Here is an 18,172-nt window from a genome sequence, read left to right as displayed (position 1 = left end):
GTAAGGAAGATGTCCCAGGCAAGGAAACTCTGGTCCCTAGTCCTCCCTTGTGCATATCCACTCAGCTGGTAGACTCCTGGAGATTTCCAGAGGCCCATTCCCCCAGGCCCTCACCTCTCTCTAACCAACGGTAGTCTCCCAGAGTTGTGCAAGCCAGGAGCAACTAGTCCCCCTCTCTCCTCAACAACTGATCCCAGATTCACCAAAGAGCTCCCTGGATTCAGGAAGTTGATGTCAAACGGCAGGTCTGCTGGGGCCTCCACACTTGAGACCTCATGCCTCAAGTTCTGAGGACACAACTGCAGAGCTTTGGCAGAGTGACTTGCTCAAGTTGCTATCAGGTCCAAAAAGGTCCCTGACCTTAGAAGGCTTATGGAGCACCCATCCAGAGTCACATGAGGGTTGCAAGTTGAAAGACCATCAGGGCCTGTCGAGGCTGATCTGAGATCCTCTGTTGGGGTGGCACAAGGCTCAGCCGGATGGACAGGGAAAGCTCATTGCACCTTGTCCCTCCCCCTTGTGTGCTAACCCAGGGAGCTAGATATTCCCCTAGAACAGCCTGATTCTGATGGCTCCACCTTAGAGGAGACAGGTCCCTGGGGCTCCGGGATCAGGTATCAGGGTCCAAAAACCTGTCTCCTTCTGTGTTGGGGGAAGGCATTTAAGAGAAGAACTGCGAATAAGTAGCTGTAACCCAAGGGATGAGCCAGCTCAAACACAGAGCATGCATCCAGGTTCTCTGGGCAACCACTGCAGGCCAGGGCTATGCACTTCTAATTTGTGAGATCACCAAGACTCAGAGTGGTGGGTGAGTGGGTGGTTTAGCTGCTAAATCCCACAGTATTATGCACCACAGGCCTCAAACTGCCACCTTCATCTCCTGGTGCTCTCCTTGGCCCACCTAGCACCATTCTTTCTGGCCTTCTGTGGTGTAATACCTTTTTTATAAATTCCAGTTCTGTCTTTCTGGAAAGATGCTGAGTTCCCTGAAGGCAGAAGTCACACCTAGCTGATGTCTACAGCCTTCCCACGTGTTACCTATCACCTACCCTTTCCAAGGGCTGGAGAAGAGAACGCACAGGCTGTGTATGTGCAAAGTGTGTGTGTGGGGGGAAGAAGTTTGCTAATTAAACCTTTGAAAGATGCTTGTATCTTATGATCTATTGGTTAGATGGCTCAGTGTCCCCAAGGCTGACATCTGACCAGTTTGAACTTGCTATCCCCTTAACCTCTTTTGCTAGCCCTGGACCAAGGGAGATCAAAGCAAGTGTGGTCTCCATCCTTCCAGAGGTCACAGGGGGAGGACAGAGGACAAATGAAGCCATTTGCTCTGTGATAGGGACCACAGGACATGTGAGCTACTGAGGAAGACAGATGAGGGAAACTCCCTTGAGGAGGAACCCTTGACATGAACTAGCCAGACCAAGGAGTCTCTGATATAACCTCCCTCACAACTAGAAAGGAATGGCAAAGAAGGTCAGAGGAGAGGTATTGGGGACAGGGACTCCTCTTTGTTTACAATTGATGGCATGGAGTTATTCCGCCAGAACAAGGCAGGACAGGGCTTGGGTCATTTCCTATCTATGACCTGAAGGACAAGCCAGCTCAGATCTTTCAGCAGCTGTTCCACTGATCTAGTGGAGATTAAAACCAACCAGAAAATCATTAGGAAACATCTCAGAGCAGCAACATTCTGAGGTCAGCACGAGGGGTCTTCTGACCCCAGTCTTATCTGAACTCAGCTGTGTCCTTTCCAAGGCTCTGCCAGACAAACCCAGATGCATGAGGGAGGTGGGTACCTTCTTTACAGCCAACCTGCCCCCCGCCCCAGCATGTAAGGGTCAGTTCTCCCACATCTGGACAGGTGAAGCCCGGTTTTCAGCAGCCGCCAGGACGGAGCCAGCCTCCTTTCTGGGAAAGTGACTGCCCAGCTCAGGTTGCCTGAAATGGGCACCAGCAATGTGAACAAAACAAACCTGGGTGGCAGGTGGGGCTGAGGCCTCAACAGTGTGGCTTGTCACACTGGCTGCAGTGGGACAGCCCGCTAGCCCTGAGCTCACAGAATTCCCAAAGCCTGTGGCTAACCATTGTCTTTCCATGATCAGCTATGCTGGAGTTATCTCAGGGTCCCCCCAAATATCATGAGTCTTCTCCCTGGAACATAAATGGCTTTTGCTTCCCTTCTGGAGACTTCTTTATGGTCCTTTTTACATGACCCTGGCTGTCCTAGAACTCACTATGTAGATCAGGCTGGCCTCAAACTCACAGAGCTTGATCTGCCTCTGCCTTCCAAGTGTTGGGATTAAAGGTATGGGCCACCATGCTCAACTGGTCCCTCATTTCTTGAAGTCACACTGAAGGAAGCAAGCTGTCCTTCCCAGAGTCCCAGAGCTAAGGACATTTTGGCAAAGATAGCACTATGTGTAGTAGTCTCTAGTCACAACTCCAAGGTGACATGTGACCAATTCTAACAGGCTGGACTCCTCCCTGTTACTTCAAGGCCTGTGGTTTACTTTAGACCTGGAACCAAACCCAGGGTGGCATGAAAGCGCAATTGTCCTTACCCTCCTTCCTGGGAAGGAAGGAAGGAACTGGTTTGACTCACCTTCCTCTCTCCTCACATATGAAATTAGCCTTGGGGTAACCCTATGACCCAAAGAGAGAGGCAGCTGGTCTGGGCTCAGAGCACTCTTCTGGGAAATGGGAATGACTGTCCACATGGATGGAATGTGGAACCGGTGAAGACCCTGGGGTCTAAGCCTCTGGACAGAGGAGTTAGCCCTGTCACATCCTTCCCCTTGGTCAGTTCAGAGCTCTCTGTGTCTTCTATATTCAGAGCAGACTTTGAACTTGTCTCTTTAGCCATTGTCACAAGTAACAAGAAGTGCAGGCCTGAGCCACTAGCCCTGGCTTTGTGTGTGTATGTCCTGACACTTTTAGACAGTGTTTGGCTATGGGCTATATGCTCCTGAATACTTTCAGGGCTGTGTAAAAGGTTACAGAGGACCCAAGGCCACACAGGATATTCTGCCCTTGCTATGAGGCCTTGGACCATTGGCATGAGGGAGATGTGCCAACTCCTCCCACTGGGTACTCCAAAAAAGCAGTGACTACACCCTTCAGAGTTCACTTCCCATTTCCTGTTGATTGGGTCTCAACCAGACAGGCATCCTCTCTCACCTCCCAATCACCATTTCCTCCTCCCGCCCCTCCCCCACCCGCACCTAATGAGAACCTGTTCCTACCCCCGCCGCCGGGTGGCTTCCTCTTACTGCTTCTCCATCCTACTACAGTTAGGAGGGGCCATAATCTTCTGACTTTGTCTTACTTCTGGCATGTCGCCCTCTCTCCTCTATCTTAAGAAAGCCCCGTCCCATCCTGAAATACCCCACCCTGCTAGATCCTCCCTCCTTAACTGAGGTTCAGGGACCCGACCCCCACCCCCAACAAACTTGGCCCCTTTCAGCTCCCCTCCCTTGCGGGCAGAGGCAGGGCGTTCAAGTCCATTTAATCTTGGCAGAATGCAATTTCCTGCTTCAGGGAGCTGGCGGGTTTAGGAGGCTTAATGAGGGGGGAGGGGGGAGACAGGGAAGAAGAGAAGCTGAGACAGGGCTTGAGAGATGGAGACAGAGAGTCCCTGAGAGGGGTGGTCCAGGAAGCCTAGGGGGTGTGTCTGGGGTTGTTCTTGGGTGGGGGATCTTTGAGATCACACAAGGGTCAGCTCCCGGCCTTCAGTCTCCCATTGATAGGTCAGGGACCCCACCTGCAATGCTCTCTATGCCCAGCTATGAGGGTCAAAAGAAGGGATATTGTCAACAAGATGTGGAGGGTCAGGGATAAGGACAATGTGTATAGTCAAGGGAGTAGTCGGGGCTCCAATGTGGGGGCAGGATTTAGCGAGAATGTGCAGTTAGCTTGGAGAACCGTAGGTGGAATGTTCGTGTTGGGTGGGTCCCAGGAGAGCGTGCAGCTGGCAGGTCCTAGACCCCCAGGGGGTGGAGTAGCTGCCAGGTTGGAATTTCAGCCCAGAAAGGGATGCTTATCTATACACTGCCACCAAAGAGGCTGAGAAGATAAGGGACAAAGGGGCCTCTGAGGTGCCGGAAGCCTCACACCTGGTGGGGGCAGCGTAGCCTAGAGCCTGCCTGACACCTGGAACACAGACAGCCCCTCTGGAGAGACTGAGGCCCCGTGTCCTCCTGTGCTCCCTGCCCTGAATCCCTACCTAGCCCCCATCCCCAGATCTACCCTTAGGTGGTCTCCCTAACCTGACTCCTCAGAAGTGCTTAGTGGAGCCGTGGCTCCCGCAAAGGAGTCCCCCAGGATGTGGAGGTAAGTAGTCTGGCGCTAAGCAGAGGATTCTTCAACCCAGAAGAGGCCAATGAAGGGCAGAATGGAGGGTTCCTTCAAGGAAAAGCAGTGTGCGAGCAGGGTCATGAGGATAGGGAAGCAACCGATGCTGGGCTGCTGGGGAGGGGACAAAGCAGGCTCGGAGAGGCCCGGACCAAGGCTGCCAGACACAGCAGCGTGTAGCCTGCAGCCAGAGTCCCACTCTTCGTGCTGTGGGTGGCCTTGCCAGGACCTGAGAAGATGCTGATATGAAGTTCTCTGCCCCTTGGTGGTTTGGACAAGGCCCTCTCTCTGGGCCTCAGTTTCACCACTTATGACCAAGGGTCATAATGTTTACCAAATGGGAGCCTTTGGAAGCAGTGGCCCTGCCTCGGCCAGCCAGGGTCATCTGTGCGTGTGCTTGAGTAGGCACCCAGGTTTGAGAAAGACTAAGAAGGTAGGCAGACAAGAAGGCAGCTGGGACACTGTGGCCTTGCACTCTCCCAGAAACCTTGAGATTCCCCCAGCGTGTCAGCATTTGTGAAAGCAACGCGTCCCACAGAGATGGATGTCCTCTGTCACTCTGGAGAGAGCTGTCAGTCAACCAATAGAAGGAACAAAGGTTTCACAGGTTGGGGGCTCTACAGGAGGGCTCATGTCCTCCCTCCATGAGCATTTGTCTCCTTGCCTGACTCTGCATCTCTGCTTCCCCTTTGACCAACTCTGCAGCTGCCTCTTCAGCTGACACTAGCATCCAGCTTTACCCTCAGACTCAAGGCTCTCTGAGCCTTTTTCACTTGTGTCCCTCGGTCAGAAGAGCTCTCTGCTGACCCCTAGAATCTCAGCTTGCTGATTGCTGTAACTCCTGGTACATCACAGTTTAGAGAAACTATACGCTGGACATGAAGGATCGAGACTGTAGCCTGTTTAAGAAGGGGGCAGTATGGGACCCAGGAGTCCCAGGCAGTCTGCTTTGCTAACACCGCTGTGTTCCCATGACAGCCTACAAACACGTTTTCTCCCTGGGGGGCAAAGGCTGCCTTCCCTAAGGACGGTCCAGTGAATCTGAGACTCATATCTATGGTTGCAGGGCCTGAACACCTGACAGGCAGAGGCAGCAGCAGGTGGGTTCATAGCAGAGCAGCCATGAGCCAGCCCAACCTAAGTGCGTCCCTGTGTCAGATGAGCAAAAGACACCCGCTCCTTCTTTTCTGAGGCTCCAGCAGAGCGATTCCAGGCAGTGTTTCTGTGTTCTTGGTATCAGCATTCTGGTCTCCCTGTCACTAGTGGGGAGGGCCAATAACTTATAACTTGGGGAGAATTGTTGTATATAATAATGGCTGCTCTCAGAAATCTGTTCAGGGAGGTTAATTCGAGTTTCCCACAACCTGGTGAGGAACAGACTAGGGACACATTCCCACTTTCTAGATGAGAACTCTCCAGGGGCAAATGAAACTCCCCCACAGTGAGGCCCTACCAGCAGCCTTTCTACACAGCTGTAGATACTCCCTGGTCCGAACTTGTTCAGGATGGGAGAGTGAAGACACCAGTGATGTCAAAGGTCCCCAGGCTGCCTGACCAGCTAGGCAGGCTCTTTCTGCATTTGTCTGAGATCCAACTTCCATGGAAGCTCTAGAATTCACAAAACAGCTATATCAGAGCGGTGTCTGCCTTTTCTGGGCTCTGGCTTCACTAAACACCAGGCTCCCTCTTGTCTGGGCTCCTCTCCTGCCCTGGGGAACTCTAACCACAGGTAGAGTTTATGGTTCTGAGCCACCAAGGTTTTCCCTTTCTGAGGTGGTTCCTAGCCCTTAGCCCTTTACCTCAGAGCCTGACCCTACCACTCTTTAGACATGGTTTCATAGAAATAGCAGACCAAACTAGAATGGGGAAGTCAGTCTGTGTAGCTCGGGAATGAGGGGTAACACAATCGATGTTTGTGCAGAGTGTGGTTCAGGATCTCCTTAGGACAATGGTTCTCAACCTTCCTAACGCTGCAACCCTTACTACAGTTAGTTCCTCACATTGTGGTGACCCCCAACCATAAAATTATTTTCACTGTACTTCATAACTGTCATTTTGCTACTGTTATACATTGTAATGCTAATATCTGTGTTTTCCATTGGCCTTAGGCAGCCCCTGTAAAAGGGTCATTTGACCCTCAAAGGGTCAGGACACACAGGTTGAGAACCACTGCCTTAGGAACTAACAGGACACAGGCTGACTGGATAAGCAAAAGGTGGCTTTTAGGAAGAGTATTTGAACCAGGTCAGAAGGACAGGACAGGGGACCTAGCAGGAGACAGAAAAGGATATTGCTCATGCCTTGGGCTATCCTTGTCTAATCCTCACCTCCCCACCTGAAAGTCCCATGATAGACCACATTATATCTCTAAGGCCCTATACCCTAAACAAGATTATGACCCAGGGCTGGCCTCTCTGTGGCTAGCCCTGCTCAATGGTTCTCTTGGAAATGCTACCCTAAAGACTAACCTGGCCCAGGATGGGAAATGCCATTCCCTGAAGTTCTATACCTATACAGAGTCTATCCTCAGTCTTGTCTAAATGAGATTAAGATTTCTCTTGGAGGGGCTGGATATATGGCTCAGTTGGTAGAGTGTCGTCTAGCTTGTTGAAAGCCCTGGATTGCCAGGCAGTGGTGGCGCACGCCTTAACCCCAGCACTTGGGAGGCAGAGGCAGGCGGATTTCTGAGTTCGAGGCCAGCCTGGTCTACAGAGTGAGTTCCAGGACAGCCAGGGCTACACAGAGAAACCCTGTCTCAAAAAACAAACAAACAAACAAAAAAACAAAAAACAAAACCCTGGATTCCAGCTCCAGGGCAGTGTAAACTGAAAATAATGACAGATCCTTGTGATTTCAGCACTCAGGAGGTAGAGGCTGGAGGATCAGGAATTCTAGGTCAGTCTCAGCTACATACCAAATTCATGAAGCCCGGGCTACATAAGACCGCGTCCCAATCCATCAGTCAATTTAAAAAAATATTTTTAGGCTGTGTGAGGTGGTACACGCCTTTAATCTCAGTGGAAGGCAGAGGCGGGTGGGTCTCTGTGCGTTTGAGGCTAGCCTGATCTACAAAGTGAGTTCTAGACAGCCAGGTTTATGTAGAGAAACCCTGTCCTCAAAATACAAAATGCACAAAAATTTTTTTGGTTTATTTTATGTATATGAATATATATGTATAGATATGAATGTATGTGATTGCCTGGGAGTTGTACATGGTTATCAATCACTATGTGGGTGCTCGGAATTTAAACCAGGTCCTCTGTAAGACCGACAAGTGCTTTTAACTACCGAGATATCTCTCCAGGCCCAATAAATGATCATGCTAGAAGTGCCACCTTTAGCTGAAGTCCTGTGTTGCTGGAGGCACTGAAACTTTGGTGTCTGAGCTTGAGCATAAACAGGTAATGCTAAAGACAGCTCCTTCCTAGAAAGGGAAACTGAGGCCTAGGGATAAACTGTGAGATTATCTCCATAGTCAGGTTCAGTGTGACAGGCTGCCCCCACCATAGCTGTCCTAAGATGGGAGAAGCTTATAGAGAAGGGCTGGGCTATCCTGGTTCTAGCCATAGGACAGTCATGTGCCTTTCCTCTCTCAGTCAGGACTAGGTCTCTGGAGAGAAGGACTGGTGGCTGCCCTATGGTTGAGGCAGGGACCGGAGGACTGAGACATCATGGCTTAGAGGACAGCAAGGAAAAGTGTTGCTTCCTAAGAAAAAGCTGGATGTGGAGCTGCATAATCCAAGCACCTGAAGGCAGTACGGGATGCTCCAGTGTTCTGGCTCATTTGATCTATGTACATCAAACCCCTGCAGCAAGGGCTGCAGAGTTGACCCAGTGGTTAAGAGCACTTGCCGATCTCTCCAAGAACCCACATCAGTCAGCTCACAACCACCTGCAACTCCAGTTCTCAGAGGTTCAACACCCTCTTCTGCCTTCCAGGAGCACTAACATGCATGTGTGCACACTTACACATGAAGACACATGCATGTATATAGATTTTAAAAAATTGAAAAGGCCCCCAAATTAACTTTCCTTTCTGGAAAAAAAAAAAAGTTTGGAGAGATGGCTCATGAGTTTGGGAGGATAGCTCAGTGGTGGAAGTGCTTACTACACAAGCAAAAGCCCTGGGTTCAGATCCCAAGAACCCACGTGAACACTGGGTGAGCGAGGTAGCCCACCTGAAATTTTAGAATCTCCATAAAACTAGGCATAGCTGCAAGATCTGGGTTTAACGGAGAGATTCAGCCTCAAAGGATAAAGTGCAACTGATACAGTAGGGTCCTCTCAACACCGAGCCTCAGCCATCACACATGTAGACACATCTGCCTACACACCTGTATGTGTACATACAGTCTCTATGTGTGTAAGTGTTTTACCCACATGTATGTGCACTATATGTATATATGGTCCTTATGGGGATCAGAAGAGGGCATCAGATTCTCTAGAACTGGAGTTGTGTAAACCACCATGTGGGTGCTGGGAACTAAACTCAGGTCCTCTTTATTGCTAGGCCATCTCTCTAGCCCTTGCCCATGTGAATGTTCATGCACGCACACACACACACACACACACACACACACAAACAAAAGAAAAAGAAAGCCGGGCAGTGGTGGCGCACGCCTTTGATCCCAGCACTTGGGAGGCAGAGGCAGGCAGATTTCTGAGTTCGAGGCCAGCCTGGTCTACAGAGTGGGTTCCAGGACAGCCAGGGCTACACAGAGAATCCCTGTCTTCCCCCCCCCCCCCCAAAAAAAAAAGAAAAGAAAAAAGAGGTATGTATGGACATCCTGCAGCTCTCAGTTTCTCCTTAGGGACTTTGAGGAACCCAACCATCAGTAAGGTGCAGAGGCTCCTCCTTCCTGGGTAGTAATGTCCCTCTACTTGTGCACTGGGCAGTAAGTTACCCAGGACTGGGCTGATTACAAGTGCTTCTTAAGCCCCAGAGAGCCTCCCTGCTGTGAACTGTGGCCATTGTGACTGGTGGATAACAGGAATGGTAGCACACAGTAGGTAGGTTGAGGAGGCATGCATACCTTCCACTGGCTGGCAGGAACAATGTCCACAAGTGCAAGCTGTTCTGAGGGTTCTCAAGCCAGGAGGGCTGAGTGTCAGATCTGCTCTGCTGTCTCAACTAAACCATGTCCCTCCCTCCCCCTGCCTCTTCCCAGATTCGGATTCTTATCCCTCCATCTAGGCTGCTCCCTGCTTCTCTGACAGCAAGCTGAGGCTCTGTACAAACTTGTCTTCAGATTAAAGTCTAAATCACTCTTGAAGGAGAGGAGGGCAGGGAGGTCTGTCAAGCTGGCTGTGTGTCTAAGGATAGAAGGGCCAGGTGGGTAGCCTGTATCTCCAATTCAAAATCCAAGTCAGACCCATTGGGTTAGAATTCTGAAGAAAACAGTGATTCCTGGTTTTCTCTGAAAAAACAAACAAACAAACAAACAAACAAACCTAGCAACATCCCAGTGTTCCAGCCAAATTTGGGGCCAATCCTCTGGGAAGCCACAACATTCTTTCTAGGTCCACATTAGCCAGAGGAAATACTTTAAAATCTGAATCAAGGCTAGGAATCAGGGGTAGGAGTGTCGCTCAGGTGATAGATTACTTATCTTGCATGTATGAAGCCCCAGGATTTGATCCCAAGAACCACATAAAATCAGACTTGGTAGCCACATGCCTGTAATCCTAGCATTGGGAAAGTGAAGGTGGAGAGGTCAGAAGTTCTATGTCGTGGCCGGGCAGTGGTGGCGCATGCCTTTGATCCCAGCACTTGGGGGGCAGAGGCAGGCGGATTTCTGAGTTCGAGGCCAGCCTGGTCTACAGAGTGAGTTCCAGGACAGCCAGGGCTACACAGAGAAACCCTGTCTCAAAAAACCAAAAAAGAAGAAGAAGAAGAAGAAGAAGAAGAAGAAGAAGAAGAAGAAGAAGAAGAAGAAGAAGAAGAAGAAGAAGAAGAAGAAGTAGTTCTATGTCATCCTGAGAGAGAGCTGAAGGCCAACCTATAATGCTACAGCAAATAAATAAGTGAATTTAATGAAATCAAAATCAGAACATGTCATGCCCCATCATCCTCAAGGAAGCCCTAGTCATTTCTCTTTGAGGCTGCGTCCCAATATTCAAGGGGACCCAATATCCAAGGGGTTTGGCTCTGGAATCCACAGATAAAATAAGATAGGTTCTGCTGGGCAGTGGTGGCGCGCATGCCTTTAATCCCAGCACTGGGAGGCAGAGGCAGGCAGATTTCTGAGTTCGAGGCCAGCCTGGTCTACAGAGTGAGTTCCAGGACAGCCAGGGCTATACAGAGAAACCCTGTCTTGAAAAAAACAAATCAGATAGGTTCTTCCTCCTCAAGAACATTTATATATATAAAATGATGTGGCTCGAGGACTCCACAGATCTCCAATAATAGAGCGGGGGCTCCCTACCCCACCCTGAGATGAAGGGCTGGAGACCACAAATGGCACAGGTCTCCACTCAGCCCAATCATGCTTGAACATCAAGCCCTACCATGACAGGAAGGTAACCGCTTGGCTTGGCAACTACGTAGAGCATGGAGATCCAGCTTTCTGGACAGAGTGAGCCCAGGGTTGAGTTAGCTCCCTGCACACATGCCTGGCATTGGACCTGGTGCCCTACCATCCTCCAAAGCACAAAGGCTACACTCAGTAAAGGGGAGGTTTTTCTAAAAAAAGCAGTATTCCTGGTTGGTCCATCCCATTGCTGTTGTACATCAGATGCCTTGCTGGCAGAAGCCTCTCCGATTCCTTGATCAAGGAGGCTAGGGATCTAACTGGGATGCTCTGGCCTCAGATCTCTGGAGGGAGAGAAGGGATGGTGACCTTAAATTGCAATCCCTCTTCTAGAATGACCTGTAACTAGGCCTTGGGAGGAAGGCCTAATGGCCTGGTGCCCAATGTCTGTGCACTAGCCCTTCCCCCCTCCTATGGGGGGCTGCCTTCATCTGGGCCTCACTCCCCTGCTGGGAGAGAGGGACTGGAGGGGTGGGGGGCAGGCCATTGCCGCCACCACTGTCACGGAAGGGACATTCCCCAGTCATTTGGAACTAAGTAAGTCCAGATTCCAGCTTGCAAGCCTGGCTGCTGTGGAACCCTCTCTGGCCCCCCCTCCCCCAGGACGGGGCCACACAGACACATGGAGGGAGTGTGCAGAGCAGATGCGGTCCTGGGAGGTAGCCAGAAACCTCACAAGACCAGAGGCTGCCATGGTCTGCTTTGTCCGTGAGCCACTGGGGTCTCTCCTAGCCCTGAGATCCACCTCTGCCACTGTGTCTGCCCCTAGAAAGCTCGCAGTAAAAATGTCTCTGCGTCTCTGTTTTGTAGAGATGGAGAAGAATCCACCCTGAGTCCTTGCTGCTGCAGCTGCTGCTTTCAGGAGTGTTTCTCCTGAGGCCAGTTCTTATGGGAGAAGCATTGAACATGTACCCTTCTTTGCCCATCCCCACACGCAGTGCAAGAAGAGGCCCGAGGTGGGGAAAGCAGCTCCCTGCCCATGGTTAGAACATGGAGCACCCTCAATCCAGCTGGGTCTTGTACTCACTATCTGGAGAAGCAACTTACAAAACAGACCTGCCTGCCCTCTTGGGGCAGAGTAACCACTGAATATAAAAACAGGGATGTTGGGAGGAGAAAAGGAGGGAGGAGGGCAAGGGGGAAATGAAGACTGCTGGGAGCATCTTGGTCAGAATGGACTGCTGAGGAGGCAGGAGCTAGGGACAAGCCAGTAAGGGTGAGCGCATGCAGTGTCTGCAGAAAGAATGTGCAGGAACCAGGAACAGAACGGGTTACAGTGGAGGCCCCAAGGCTGGGAGGGCCCAGGTATGGAAGGAGAAGGTTGTAGCCAGGAGGACTAGAGTCAGAGAGGTAGGGACAGGCTGAGACAGAGACAACCGGACAACTGTCTTAAGACAGCTTTCCTATCTTCCTTCTCCTCAAGGAAAACCAGAGGGAAACAGTTCTTTGCTTCCATCATGTGAAACCTGGGGAAACCTTTCTCTCTTTTCTTTCTTTCCTTTTTGAAACAGGGTCTCACTAGGTGTCCAGGGCTGGCTTTGAACTCCTCCCTCAGTCTCCTGAGTCTAGGATTATAGCTGTGTGCTACTGTGCCCAACTTGGATTTGACTTTCAACAAAGTAGGAGCCATGGAGACCTTTGGATAATCAGAGAGATGTGACCTTGCACCCACCTTACCCTGAAATCTCGCCAGAGTTGTAGGAGGAACAGGGGCAGGAAGAATGAGGGAGAAGGCTTTCACAGAGTCAGATACAAGGTGAAGCTGGCCTTAGAGGTCTGTAGCTGTGGCTGCTAAGCAAGCCGGAGTTCAGAGGTAACCTGTCCTCAACTGGTGATCAGAGAGGTAACCTGTGCTCACCTAGGATTTTGTACACTTTAAAGGTGAAGCTGAAAGTCTTTGCTAACCTGAGAATCCAGGCTAGCTTAGGCTTTGGGCCTGAGCTGCTGGAGTTAAGAACTGCCCACAGAGCCAGGCAAGGCCAGGATCACGAGTGGGGCAGGTATCCCCAGCAGCTTCATTGCCTGCCTTGCTGTCAGTCGGTCATCACTGACCAGGTTCTTGGAGGAAATGTCCATGCCATGGAAGCAGAGGAACACTGAGTTTGCACCCCCAACTCTTGCTGGGGGTGTGGCTCTGCAAAGTTAGGTAGAGATGGTGGAGTCTAGGCCTGGCTCTTGGCTCCCCATGAAGGCTGGTCAGGCCTGATGGGTTGCAGAAGGGCTATATGGCCCCTGTCTAAACAGGATATGTTCAGGATGGCCCTCAGTCATGGGTCACTTCAAAGCCAGTGAGCTTAGGTCCTCTCAGCTCAGCTTTCCTTAGCAACACACACACACACACACACACACACACACACACACACACACACACACATGCTCTAACTCACACATAGAATGAAAGGATAACAAGTAAGGATTTTAGTTCCGTGTGTCTGTTTCTGTATGATTCACACTGAACTCATCAGGGCAGCAGTTGCTGATAGTTCTCTGGCCTAAAGAATGTGCAGAGTTTAGGATTTCCTAGTATTTGGATGATCCCAGGAAGCTCCGATTCAGCCATCAGAAGGAAGGACTGGCTTTCTTGGTGATGGGCTCTCTGCCCAGGGACCTGAAGGATCTAGAAGGAAACTGGAAAGGTACTCTAGATGCAAAGGAACCACATGTGGAAAGGCTCCAAAATGAGAATCCAGAGGTTCTAGAAGAAGCTAAGGGTGCCTGAGAAGTCCAAAAATAGAATAAGAGGAGGCGGGCAGCCTTGAGGAGGGAACCTGAGTCCCATGTTAATGGGTGAAAGAGGTGGCCCAGGCTCAGTCCTGGAGAAGTGCAGGATTCCAACTGGCATAGACATTTGGGAAGAGTGTTCCTAGAGAAGGGAACAGGAGCAGAAAGGCTGGTGAGCAGCCAGGGAGGTGGGTGATTCCAGCTTTTGATCGGCTCCTAGCCAGCCTCTGGGGCAGGCTGGGCAGGAGGTTGAACCAAAGCTCATCCTGGCCCTGGGCCAGGGGTGACTCCTTACTGCCTCCCCCTCTTGGTGCTGCCCAACCGGCTGCCCCACTCCCCCTCTCAGGCCCCTTCCCAATTCTCCCCCTCACTGGTTCCAGTTCCGGGGTTGGGGGCTGGGCGAGAGAGCAGGCAGTGGCGCCTGGGGCAGGGGAGATGAGAAAACCAGAAAGTAAGGAAATCTGAGCCAGCAATGCTGGGCGGGCCAGGGCCTGCTCTGCCTGCTAGGCCCGGGAAACAGGTTCCCTGGAGACTGGTGCAGGGGAGGGAGTGTAGACAACCACCTTTGTCCAAGGGGCGTGGCAGGTCTCTGAGGTCTTCCAAGTCCGGCCTTCTTCTGCAGAGGGCTGAGGGCAGGGTCCCTCTCAGGATAGCTGGGGAAATGCATCCTCAGGCTTCTGTCTTTATCCAGTGGTAGACCTGGCAGCCAGATAGAGGATGTATAGGCAGCGGGAGGCCAAGAGGCTGCAATGCAGTTCCCACAGAACAGCCTGGAAGAGCTAGAGAAAGAGACACAGATACAAAAGCTGCCAAAAAAACAAAACAAAACCCAAAAAAGCGGTTGGGCCAGGTTGAAGAGCTGGAGGTCCTGAGGAAGGAGTTTTTCTCTTGTTTTTAGGAAGCACCATCATCCAGGGTGGGGACTAAGCCAGTTCCTGCCCACCTGGAACCCCCAGAAGGGTTCAGGAAGCCAAGTCACAAATGCCCTCCCCTGACCCTGTCATGTGACTGGAGTGGGAACTACAGAAGATGCATGTCATGCCAGGAGCTGAGGGTCTCACAGAGGAGGCACAGAGGACTTTTTGTTTACCCCTAGGACAACCTCTCAGGGGGAACATGAACAGCTAATGGGTATGGGGGGGTGTCAAGAAGACTCTGGGGGGGGTGTCAAGAAGACTCTGGGGGGTGCATAGGGTGAAGACAGTCCATTGAGCTGGGTAGGATGTCAGCTCCCTCCATTCTGTCTAAGCCTCTTGGCTCCATGTTATCTTTTGAATGGATCTGGTGCTACTCAGGCTTGCTCTCACGGTCATTCAATAACGATTGAGTTCAATCAAAACATTGAACTCTGTAAGTGAGGCTTGGGGCTCCAGCACCCTGCCAGCTCCAGAGCACCTGTCTGCTGTACGCCTTTGGTTCCCTGTAGGCACCAGAGCCTGGCCTTCGGTCCTGGGGCTTTCTCTCAACTCCTGAAGATGCCTGTTCTCTTCAGCCTGGTGGTCACGTCTTGCCCACTACTTGCTGTCTCCTTCTTCATTCTACGGTGGGTGGGGAAAATAGGACCACTTCCTTCACAAGATTGAAGATCGCCCAGAGTAAGTAGCTAGAGTCCTTGCTGAAAAGGAGTCCTTCCAACTTGTGGTTGCTTTTCATTCGTTTGTTTGTTTTAGCTTTTTGAGATAGAATCTCAAGATGTAGCCCACCTGGCCTGGATGTTAGAATGTAGACCAGGCTGGCCTCAAACTCACATAAGTCTGCCTTGCCTCTGCTTCCCAAATGCTGGTATTAAACCAGGGTTGGTTTTAAAGGTTCTTTGATTCTCTAAAATTGAAGACAAAATTGCAGAAAACTATATACTATTTCTTCAGATAGTACTGTATAATAACATATTACAGGCTGGAAATATAACTTGGTTGATAGACTGAACAGGCATGCACAAACCCCTGGGTTTGATCCTCAGTACCACATGCTGATACAGAAATGCAACTCCTGCGCTGTGGAGATGGAGGTAAAAAGAGGTTCTGTTCGAGTCATCCTTGGCTACTAGTAAGTTTGAGGCTAGCCTGAGATACATGAGACTCTACCTCATGGAGATCTACTAGCCTAGGCTTCCTGAGTGCTGAGGTTAAAGACCTATGCCACACCCCTACCCACACAGCACCTAGTACTTGTTATCTGTAGACAGTATTTCACTATGCAGCCCCTACCTCAGACTCTGAAGTGTTGGGATTACAGGGTAGGCCTGTGCTTCTGTGACCAGCTTAGTACCTGGGTATTAGGGGATTTTCCCCCCTCCTCTTCCTCTTCCTTCTTTTCCTTTAGGATTTTTGAAACAGTCTCATGTAGCTCAGGTTAGCCTCCAACTTGCTATGTAGCTGAGGATGACCACAAATTCCTGATTCTCCTGCCTCCACCTCCCAACTGCTGGGATTGTAGATATGTGCCACCATGCTTATTGATACTCAAATTTAAAAATTTTATTTTTTTATTCATCCCTCTCGGCCCATTTAGAGGGGACCCGGCCTTTCACTCTGCACATAGTCGGGTTCAATTCTTGTTCCTGGCCCCCTTCCCATCATACCATCACCAGAGGCCTTTGTGTGATGAACTGTTCTGTGTCTGAGCGGTTCTTCACGTAAACAGGTTAGTTGAGAGCAATCCTTTGCAGCCCTGAGCTTGGAGCTCTGCCACACCCTTACAACTCTGCCTTCAGGATGCTGCTGCTGCTGGTGGTGACAGAAGGGTTTCAAGGAGACATGTGGAGGCTGTGGAAGAACGGAAGAGAAGGTCCTAGAAGCCATAGCAATGGCAGTAATCGTTTATGTATTTAGTGCATATGCTTGCATGACAGAAGAGGGCATCAGATCTCATTATAGATGGTTGTAGTTGCTCCTCGGAAGGAATTGAACTCAGGACCTCTGGAAGAGCAGCAGTGCTCTTTCTTAACCACCGAGCCGCTGTCTCCCCAGCCCCTGGGATAGCCATGTGATCACAGGAGGAGTCAGGGTAGGCCTGAGCTGCCCATGTGGTGGTGGTGCTGTGATGGTCACCACAAAGATGGCCCTGGTGGGGATCGGTGGGGATGAGGGAGCCGATTAGCAATGATTTACTTGGTTATGGCACTACAGGCCAAACACAAGCGTTGCACATGCATGCTAAGCCTGTGTTTTACTATTGAGCAACACCCTTCGCCCTGTCAGTGTGTGTGAACCTGTTTTGTTTGTCTGAGCAGGATTTGACTGTATACCCTGGCTGGTCTGGAATTCGCCATGTAGACCAAACCGGCTTGGAACTCAGAGAAGTGCCTAGATTAAAAGCTAAAGGCACACACGTCCGCGCACCTAGCCTCGTTAGTGCTTTGAATGAAGCATGACATTAGGGTGATCAAGTGCTGTCCCTCATCACAATCACCATAAACAGCAGGTAGAGGTTTCCTCACCTTAAATACTCAGCCCCTCTTGGAAGCATAGGTAGCACTGCACTTGTGAGTCAGGTGACCCTCAGCAGTACCCCAACAGCCCTCTGAGACCCACCAGCCAGTCAGTGGGTCAGAGGAAGAGTGGCTCTCCTGGGAATTGTAGCCAGGAAAAGGAGAGGATGGAGGAAGAAGAAAAGAGAGATGGAAAAGGAGACCGGAGGAGAGATCGGGAGGGGGCAGGGACGGGGAGAAGAAGACAAATGGAGGTCTGCGTAGAAAGAAGAGTGGAAGGCAGAGAGAATGAAAGGGGAAGACAGGAGAGAGATAGAAGAGAAGGGAGAGGGAATAGGAGATGGAAGACAGGGAGGAAGCAGAGGACAAAGAGGGCCAAAGCCTCCTGGGACCACGGCAAGAGTGTGTGGGGAAGGGCTGAGAAGTGGTTCTGGCTGATGAGGCCATGACCTTGGGGGATGGGCTGCTCAGTGGAACCCTTCCTCGGGTCAGGGGAGGCTCTTGCTCAATTGTTGAGGAGATTTGAAAGCAAGTGTCCCTTTCATAGCCAGTCGTCCTCATGTCATCTGGGTTCTCTGGAATATGGCACTGTAAAGGGAAAGTCTGTGAGGGCCGTTGGCTTGAAATGAGACTTACTGGTGTTTGAGGTGGTCACTTGGAGCATTTGGGTAGCTGGACAGAGCTAGTGGCTGGGCTGCACCGACTTGACCTACTCTGGAGGTAGCCATCTGTCAGAAGGTCCAGAAGTGCCAACCGTCCCAGTCCCAAGGGCTGCACCGCCACCTGCTGAGAGGCCTGGGCTGTCCCAGGTCCTCGCCGCGGGACGCGGGCCCCGTGGCTGGCAGCAAGTAGGAAGGAGGAACGCGGAAGGGGGCGCGCAGGTGAGTGCAGGCTGGTTGCTCCCCTGCGCTCCAGCCCTTCTCACCAGGGAGTTGAATGCCCGGGTAAACACTAGGCGCGATGTGCGCGGTGTATCCACGGAGAGACAAAGCCAGGGCGGGGCGGGGGCGCCGCCCGCGATGCCAGGGCGGGGGTGTAGGGCGCAGAGCAGCCTCCCCTGGCGCGGGTTGCCCACCGCCTGGGAACCCCGAGCCCAGCCCGCGGACAGGTGGAGCGGGGGCGGGGCGGTGGCCGGGAG

The 18,172-nt window shown here is 51.4% G+C and overlaps 1 long non-coding RNA gene across 1 annotated transcript; it reads right to left on the bottom strand.

Annotated features, from left to right (window-relative positions):
* Positions 1-13,299: 13,299 nt before the first annotated feature.
* Positions 13,300-18,152, bottom strand: LOC143435424 (uncharacterized). Its single transcript, XR_013105727.1, has 2 exons — positions 17,671-18,152; positions 13,300-16,369 (listed from the first exon to the last, which is right to left on the bottom strand). It is a non-coding gene; the product is annotated as an uncharacterized LOC143435424 (long non-coding RNA).
* Between the last annotated feature and the right edge of the window lie 20 nt (positions 18,153-18,172).

This window comes from Arvicanthis niloticus, chromosome 21, assembly GCF_011762505.2.
Source record: "Arvicanthis niloticus isolate mArvNil1 chromosome 21, mArvNil1.pat.X, whole genome shotgun sequence".
NCBI lineage: Eukaryota > Metazoa > Chordata > Mammalia > Rodentia > Muridae > Arvicanthis > Arvicanthis niloticus.
Note: the sequence above shows the minus strand (reverse complement) of the source record. Positions and strands in the feature narration are given on the sequence as shown.